The sequence below is a fragment of the Odontesthes bonariensis genome, chromosome 8 (genome assembly GCF_027942865.1).
Source record: "Odontesthes bonariensis isolate fOdoBon6 chromosome 8, fOdoBon6.hap1, whole genome shotgun sequence".
NCBI classification, from domain to species: domain Eukaryota; kingdom Metazoa; phylum Chordata; class Actinopteri; order Atheriniformes; family Atherinopsidae; genus Odontesthes; species Odontesthes bonariensis.
This window is the reverse complement of record NC_134513.1, coordinates 22,864,165-22,870,164: the sequence shown is the minus strand read 5'-3', so window position 1 is coordinate 22,870,164 and position 6,000 is coordinate 22,864,165.

Genomic DNA, 6,000 nt, shown 5'->3' with positions numbered 1-6,000 from the left:
CATCCAAAACATTCCTGTGGCATATAAAGCTCACCTACCATTTATGTTTCTGCCATATGTGAAACACACATGAATTTACCTTTCATTAAATCTTTCCTCCTGACACTTCAGCTCACTTACAGTTGTTGAAAAATTAACTGCTGCAACTTAAACCATGTTGCTCTCTTAGGGGTAGGTTGGGTACACCCTAACTGTGAGCACTGAGGGCTGTTTGGCCCCTATAGTAGGGCTGTACGATATATTGTTATCATATCTATATCTAGATATGAACATTCAAGATATTAATATAAAAAAGTAACGATATACACTATATAGACGCTGGACAAGCGTTATAAAACACCATCCAGAACACATTTTAATCAAGTGGCTATTCCAAAATTCTATAATGAGTGTAAAATGAACGTTGAATCTGAGCTCCGTGAAATCGATCATTTCGCCACAACCACGGACCTGTGGTCGAGCCGGACAGCCGGATATCGAAATATGAAATTTTGTCCATATCGTTCAGCCCTACCCTATATAAACTTATTCAACTCAATTCAGTTCAAATTACAACAAATGTCATCTCAAAGCCCTTCAATTATACAGTCCAATTACGTCCTGCTCTACCTCCAATTAACATTCAAAACGAGGACCCGGCGCCGATCCAATTAAAACGTCTGCTCCAGAAGACACGCCACCGCGCACACATTTTATGTTAGGCATGTGATAAAAATTTCTACGAACATTTAATTTGGCATGAGCCACTACTCCAAACCACCTCTAACACTTCAGGTCAGCAGTGCACGAGTGAAAATGGCTTCAGCTAGCATCTTGCTCATAACTCCATTAGCTAGTTTATACAGATAATAAGCGAAGTAAAGTCAATCATTTAAAACAACTTACCTGGGCTTCGGTATATCTGGTTTCACATTTTCTGTGGTGACTCCGTAAAACTCGTAGTCTTCTTTTAAAACGGTCCATTTCCATTAATCCAACTGAACAGTACCTCCTCCGCTGTGTTCGGTCTTCATTAAACGCATTTCACCCAGTGACCCCTTCATCTCGTTGCCTGCTGGAGAGCTCTGATTGGCTAAATGGTTGATGGGCCATTAATTAAGTGGGGGGATGGGAGCCACCTGCAACCTCACCGAGAGGTTGAAAAACTGAAAGTTTGTGTGCTCTAAAGAGTTTTAGGTCAGAGTCTAAGTCAAGCAAAAAAAAAAAAAAATATTTAAATAAATAAAAAAAAGGGTAAATTAAAGACATGGTAGGTAATCCTGTTCAGAAACACATTTTGTAATACTGGGTGAAATGGTCCGTCTATCCTGAGAGAAATCTATACAAGATGTATTTAGAAAAAGGGACGAAAATAATCAGACCTCTGTGGCAGCTGCAGGACTGAGAAAAAGCTGACCAATCCGAGATCAGCGTCCCGCTGATCTCGGATTGGTCGCCTACAAAAAAACAATCAGATGCCTCTGCTTTCTGCCCACGCCCAGAGTGGTGTAAAAAGAGAGTGACGACACTCCCATAGACTCCCATAGAAAGAAAGGAATGCGGAAGTCACGTGGGTCACGGAGACGCCCACAGTTAGAGATGCTTAAAGGCTCTAGCATGGTTGCCGCGTCTGCTCGCGCGAGCGGTGTTGATGACGTCGTGAGTTCGTGCCCGCCATAGGACCCTATATAGTGGCGCAAGTCGTTGCGCGCCAGTAGTTGCAATTTTCTCCGTCACAGAGGTGGCGCTGCTACGTGAAGGTTACCTCTACTCTACAACCACGAAAGTGGAGAAGAAAACAATGCCGCTGTCAAGAGCAAGAATACTGTAATTAATGATACTGCTGCAGTTTTCGGATCATTTTAATTTTTTAATTCAGTTAAAAGAGGTAAAGGTTTGAAGCCCCCGGCATCAACAGTCTCTGCCCTCTTCTTTGCCTACACGTATCTGTCCCGTAGCTGCTTCCACACATTCTTACAGAACTCTCCCTCTTTCCCCAAAGTTCTGTCAATCTCTGTGTACCAGTTTTGGGAGTTTACGTGCTCCCTGTGCTGTTTCACTGCAGTTTCCTACAGCTGCCTGTACAAACGCACCTCCTCACTGAGCCTGGTCTCACATCGGTGCATCCGGTTCGTTGTGCTCGGCGCCGCCAAGTTACAAAAATCGACTGGTGCACGACAACGCGCTGCGCCGTCTTTTCAAGGGAAGCGCCAGGCCTGAAACGTCATTTTGACGTCACGGTCCACCACCGCCGTGACAGACGCGGCAACCATGCTACCGCCTTAACTCGAATCTTTTGGGTGATCCGGGCTGATCGGATCATTTCAAGGAGGTGATTCGAGTTATACGGATCACTTGAATCACTTGAGTCACTTATTAAAAAAAAAAAAAAAAAAACCTTTCTGCCGTTAAGTGGCTATGTACCTCGCCTTTTTTTTTGTCCCATTTGTCAATTCATTTTGATAAATCAAAGAGCAGCCTACGGCTACAAGTTCACTCATTTATTTTTGTCAAGTAATAATTCAATGCCATTTTATCTGAAAGCCAGACATGAAATGATTATTTTTCAACGACTGTACAAGATGCATGAAGCCACGCTAACCAAGCCTGTAGTGAGCTACAGAGGCTTCAGCAGACGGGTTGACGACGACAATCCTTGCTGCCGGCAGAATCGAAACTTAAAAAGATCCGAGTTGGCAGTGATCCGCTACTTGCCCGTCTGACCACTGAATCGCTGGCTCTGAGTGACTCAGCGGGTCAGACGGGCAAGTAGCGGATCACTGCCAACTCGGATCTTTTTAAGTTTCGATTCTGCCGCGTGACTCGACTGGCCGTGAGTCACCCAGAGCCGGCATGATTCGCCCGACTCAGCTTGCGAGCGAGCAGAGAGATAGAGCCGAGTGCGCCGCGACCCGCGACTCGCAGAGTGATCCGTTCGAGCAGTACGAGTCAGCGGGGATCCGTCCCGTCCGGACGGATCGCAAGTCAGGACGGATCAGTAGGGGGCATGGCTCACTTAACCAACAACAAACGGGCTCGTGACAAACGGGGCGGGACTAGCTAGCTAGCACCCAACTACACCAGTTCTAACATGATTATTACAATTCTTCCTCTTTATTTTTTTATTATTTATCACACAAATACCAGTCTGTGAAAACTACCAGTCTGTGATTGGCTGGTGGCGTGGCTCATTTATACAACTAGGAGTTGCGAGCGAGCAGAGCCGAATGCGCCGCGACCCGCGACTCGCAGAGTGATCCGTTCGAGCAGTACGAGTCAGCGGGGATCCGTCCCGTCCGGACGGATCGCAAATCAGGACGGATCAGTAGGGGGCATGGCTCACTTAACCAACAACAAACGGGCTCGTGACAAACGGGGCGGGAGTTAGGTTTCGTTTCACTCAGTGTGTGCCTGTGACTGTGTGTTCGTGACTGAACTAGTAGGCAACTAAAGAGGGATATATATATATATATATATATATATATATATATATATATATATATATATATTCCGGTTTCATCATTTCTCTCACGACAAAGGTGCAAGAGCGCTGTAACTGCCATTTGTTGACATAATGAAATGCCGTCTGGCTCAACTTGGGCGTATCTTTTTTTTTTTTTTTTTTTTTTTTTTTTAAGGCGGATCAAATGCATGCCACCATCCGGTCTGCCCGGGTGACGTATTTATCTGGGTTGAAAACCGGATAACCCGGATTTTGTTACAGCTCTACCCACAGTTCCAAACTAGAGACGCTGCTCCGTTAACCTGAATTGCTCGTCAAGAACAATCACTGGTAAGTTAATAAAATAACAGCATTTCAAACGTTTTTTTTACATTTTTAAGCATTAGCTATCAGAAGTATACTCTTAGACATCGTTATTCTTACATTTGGTTAGCATGAAATATCGGTGTTGATGTTAAAAATGTAATGGATTTAGGGACCTAGCTTAAATCTTGGTAACGGGGGCTAACACGAGGTAATTAACGGGATCATTTCACCAAAGTCCGTTAACTTTTTGTTGTCAGGTGACATTATGTAAAGTTGTTTTGATTGTTAGGTTTTAAAACATTACCAAAATGCTACCAATACTGCTAATACAAAAAATGATACTGCTACCATTACTTAAATGCTAGCTGTTTTACTTCTGATGCTACTATAGCAGGGATGTCCAAAGTCAGTCCTCGAGGGCCGCTATCCTGCAGGTTTTAGATGTTGCCCTGCTTCAACACACCTGATTCAGATTAAATGGATCTCTTCAACAGATTGTTAAGTTCTACACAAGCATGTTAATGATGTCTTGAACCTCTAAAACCTGCAGGACGTCGGCCCTCGAGGACCGACTTTGGACATCCCTATACTATAGCTACTACTACAAAAATAATGATAATGAATTTTTTTAGAGGTGCCTTTCAAAGCACTCAATGTCATCTTCCAAAGCACATAAAAAAACAATAGAACATTAACAATAAAAATATGAATACATTTTATTTATTTGTTTAACAGGAACAAAGCTTATAATGCATATAATTTTCCAGATTTAGCTGCAAGCTCCTGCTGGTGGTGGCTGTTCCTGCTGGCGGTGGCTGCTGCTGTTCGCGGAGGCTGTTGGTGTCTGCTGCTGGAAGTGGCTGGTGCTGGCAGAGGCTGCTGCTGCTGGTGGTGGCTGCTGCAATTGGAAGCTGCTAGTGGTGATTGCTCGCCTCACTGATGGCTGCAAGAAGATGCTGCTGGTTGCTGGAGGTTGAGAAGGAATGGAGAGGCCAAGTACATCCATGGCAATAAGCAAAGTATTTGGTAGTGGCATCGATGTTATGGTTTGTGGTGCAGGAGGTTGAGCCTTCTTGGCCTTCTTGTTCTGACTCTTGCTGCCAAGGTAACCTTTACTCTTGTCTTCTCTCCTTTTAGCCCTGATGCACTTTGCTGCAATCCTTAACCTCAGCCTGACATATTTGCAGATGATTTTTCTCTTCACATCATGGCATGATGGAAGGCTGCTATCCAGAAGAATGGCCTCCTCTTTCAGCTGTTCCACTGCATTGGAGCACTCCATGAGAGAATCATCTGTCCTCGAACGAAACAGCTGCTCCACATGCTGGATGACAGTGAAGACCTCATCAGATGGCCGATAAAGTGCACCCTGTTTGAATTCCTTCAACTGCAGCAGAACAGAATTTTCATGTGCATCATCTGCATTTTGCACAAGTGCATCCTTGCACGTCTGACAGAGTGAGCAGCTGAAGACGCACTTCACGATATATCCGGCCAGATGGTACAGAACACAGGAATCTGTTTTTGAGAAGGTGGGTGGTGATGTCAGGTCGACCAGCTGCTCCACTCTCAGACCTTCAGGACTACTGGTATTGGTTTTGGTCTCCAGGAAGTCTGCTAGGTGGTCACAGCTGTCATCCAGGTAACTGCCTGTATGCACTGTGGACAGGAACTGTCCAACAGTGACAGCACGCAGGGCATAGTGGAACTCCACAGGTGTTGGCACGGGATTCCTCTGACGTATGCATCCAAACGTGTTTTCCAGGCAGTCCTGCGTGAACCGGCTTGTGAGGACAAATTTGTGACCCTGACTTAACTGATCTTCCTGGACCTGCAGTATAGTTGTTGTGGCCATAACCAATCCTGTCTGTACCGGCTTCCAGCTGCTCTTTTCCCCTATCTTTAGGCCACGAAAAAGATGGATGCTTTCTTGGAGAAAGCTGATGGCCTTTTCGTACTCACCCATTTTTAAACGAGAGATGGCAGTCACAACATGGCGGGACGACATAAGGTCAAACCAGTGGTCCATCTTCTCAAGGAACCATGATGTGGTGAGGTTTGATTCAGGACGCTGCTCCTCCTGTACCTGGTACTTTAAGGCAGCACTTGTCGACTTACTGAATACGTGCATGGCTGAGCTAACTTTCATTTTGTCAAAGTGGTTAGGTTCCAAAATGCCCCTGGAGAGGTTGGGAGCCAGCTTTAGGGCCATGCCCTCTTGGTAGGACACTAGATCCTTTAAGGGACCAACA